The following is a 3,449-nucleotide window of genomic DNA, read 5'->3' on the forward strand; positions in this document are numbered from 1 at the left end:
GAACGTTTCCGTTCATTTCAAAATCAAAGAATAAGTCTTTCAAGATTAATTCAATATATATCATCACAGGATCATTCATTAACATCTAATACTCATTCAATAAATCATAGAAGAGCATAGAAAAGTAATTAAGTATATAAGTATGTGATTTAGGGAACTCGATACAAACCATCTCGAGTTATAATCCCATTCAAGTAGTAGTCCACTTTTACCTTTCAAATGTGATGTGTATGGTGTCTTCTAACTTGTCAAAATCTGAACCAACACAACAATCACAAGACTTGTATCAAAATCTGCACTTAAAACCATTCAAACTCCATTATTGAATAGCTTCAAACCTTGATCTTTCTTCTATCGGTTTCAGAGGCGATGTTCTCAAGCTCGATGTGTCCTGTTTATACACTGAAAACAGAGCATACAACCAAGGAAATATCAGCTACTATACACCTCAACAGCAGCTCGAGCACAAGCTAGCAAACCATTTCAAATCAAGAGTTTGATGGCATATCGGTATAAGCTCGGCAATCCCGAACGCAACTATAACAATATCAGTTGTATAGGATTCAAAACAAACATAATCCTCAACATATCAGCAGGTATAAATCAAATCATAGCTGAGAGATCATAAGAACATGATACAACAATCATTCCTCAACCCAACTTCAAGAAAACAAGGTATAGAAGCTCATCAACAACAATTCATAACCACATCTGATATCTGCCAGTTTCGACTTCTCAAACCATAATGAAAGAACAAAAAACTTACATCAAATTGAAGGTCTCATTTCAAGGATTCCAGAACATCTTTCGGAATCGAAATCGGATACCCGAATCCAAAGATATCTCAATTTGAAGATGAAGAAAATGGTTGGAGTTCTTTGTTCTTGCCTCACGGTTCTTGCCTCTGAAAATCTAATGAAATATGTGTTATATCACACGTGTATGCTGAGTATTCACTTTCAAATTCTGATAAATTCAATAATAATTGCACTTTAGCCCCTTAACTATTCAAAAATTGCAATTTGGTCCTCAACTTCCTATTTCATTCAATTTCAATCCTAATCAATTTAAGAATATTAGAATTTAAATCAAAACTCCAAATATTCCCAAATTAATTATTCTTGGATTAAAATTAAATAATACCGAGCGTTACATCGGAGCTTGAATTTTTTTACAAAGCTAGAAGACCGTGGAGTAAGAATGAAGAAGAAGATTAATGATAGCAGAAATGGGGGAAGGAAACGTGAAGGAGATGCTAAGTCAAGGGAACAATTACATTAATTAGTAGGGATGGTGTGGATAAACGTTGCTATCAATAATAATACATATCATGTGTTGATTGCTTAAAACGCAGTCACAAAAACACGTCTCGACTTGTCTGATAAAAATAATAATATATTTTGACTCGTTTAACAAAAACATAACAATATTATACTCAAAATACTCGTATAATTATTTTCTACGATCTCGTGCGTAGGCTAGTCTCGTTTTCTCGGTCTAGAATCAATTTTCATAAAATCATTTAACTCAACAAATAAACATATATTTTAATATATGAAACATCAACTTTTAAATCATTTACACAACAAATAAAATATATTTAATTGATAATAAATTTTAAATCATGAATAATAAAATACAAAAACTTAAAATTCTTTTAATAAATCATGAATAGGTTTATTAATTTTTTGGATATTACAATCTACCCTCCGTAAAGTAATTTCGTCCTCGAAATTTGACTGATCAATCTCCAAAATTATAAAATTTTTCTAAACTAATCCATACAATCCCACACTTACATGTCTAGTTTCCAATATTATTGTCTTATAAATCAACAATCTGCTGTGCACTCTGATAAAAATTTATCGTTTTTATTTGCAATTCTAATCTTATCAAATCAAAACATATCTGTTCGAATCTGCCACGAATCCGCTTGAAGATTTCATTCAGATCGAAATATATCTTTTCATGTCGGCCATGAATCTGCTTTAAGACTTAATTCAGATCACCAAAATCCTCAAAATCTTTAGACACGTGATTCCTACTCCCAACGCTAGCTAAAGGTCAAAGAAAACGGTAACAAAATGGCTTGTTTTCTTCTCTTTCACCGTATAAATACGATCACTCAAACTTATTTTTAATCACACTCAACTTATTCTCCCTATCACAAGTTATTTCCTCAAGATCTCGAAGAACAAGATAAGATTTGCAATATTACTCTTTGTAACTATTATGATTATCCTTCTCATGTACCTTGTATTTACCGATGAATATCCACCCCATGTTTTCTCTCTATTCTTGAATTTTCTTGTACTCATTGTTCTTCTCTTATATTGTATGGTCATAATGATAGAGCTTACTTAAACTCAATCAATTTCTAAAATTCTTCCATTAAAGCCTAGCATTCAAAATCTTAATTTTGAAAATAAGCTTGTTCCAACAAACTTAACCTTGCGAAATCCAAAAGTAATTTCACATGTCGGCAAATTTTCGTGTCACAGCTTAATCCTAAATTATTCTTCTTATAGTCCAAAGAAACAATCACCGAGAACATTATTTGTCAACGAACCTATTCCATACAACAAGAGTATACCAACAAAAATCAATTATCATCTTACATTTCTCATAGTAAAAGTATAATATCCAACAGAAAATAATCTTAACTTTAATGTCCAAAGAAGAAATTTTCATCAACAAATCATGTGCCCTTACAAAATCTTTTAATCCAAACAATAATATCCCAAGTATACCGACTTAAATCTAAAAATGATCACTTAGTTTAGTATAATAAAATCTTCCTATTAACCCAAATGAAAAAGTAATACAAATCTCAATTGATATTTTGGAACAACAAATCATTATTTTCCCAAGATACTCTTAATCAAGTCAGATTCATCACAACTCAAATCCAAAAATCCATCTAACATAGGAAAATTTTCTGTTGAAAATCACAGGTGATCATAACTGTAAGACAAAACACAATTGAAATTATTAAACATATAACTTATAGTCATGAAGGCAGGAGCATTCGAGTCCTTGGCGAGATTTCATGCACGAACTATCTCCCAGAGCCAATTGCTCTGATACCAACTGTGACGTCCCGTATATTAAAACATTTAATAAAAGAGTTGCGAAAAAAGAGTGATAAAATTTTTCATAACTTTTAAATGATGTAGGGAGTGCATCACGCTAACTCAAAATGAATTTTAAAGTATAACTAGTAACAATATAATTTCGTGACTCCACCACACACAATATATTTGAAACACGGAAGCAACCCTATCACAAATACCTTCTAAAATACGACACGTCAAAACCTACTTCAAATATTTAAATGGGATAAGGGAATGTGAGTTACTATAAACATACTACTACATCAAATACATTTAAAATAATCGAGAAACTTTCATAACAAATATCAAACTAAAATAAACATTTAAAAGACGAAA

At 31.0% G+C, this 3,449-nt stretch overlaps 1 long non-coding RNA gene across 1 annotated transcript; it reads right to left on the reverse strand.

Annotated features, from left to right (window-relative positions):
• Positions 1-202: 202 nt before the first annotated feature.
• LOC140868984 (uncharacterized) lies at positions 203-900 on the reverse strand. Its single transcript, XR_012146429.1, has 3 exons — positions 767-900; positions 339-402; positions 203-255 (listed from the first exon to the last, which is right to left on the reverse strand). It is a non-coding gene; the product is annotated as an uncharacterized lncRNA (long non-coding RNA).
• Between the last annotated feature and the right edge of the window lie 2,549 nt (positions 901-3,449).

This window comes from Henckelia pumila, chromosome 1, assembly GCF_033568475.1.
Source record: "Henckelia pumila isolate YLH828 chromosome 1, ASM3356847v2, whole genome shotgun sequence".
In the NCBI taxonomy this organism is placed as follows: Eukaryota; Viridiplantae; Streptophyta; class Magnoliopsida; order Lamiales; family Gesneriaceae; genus Henckelia; species Henckelia pumila.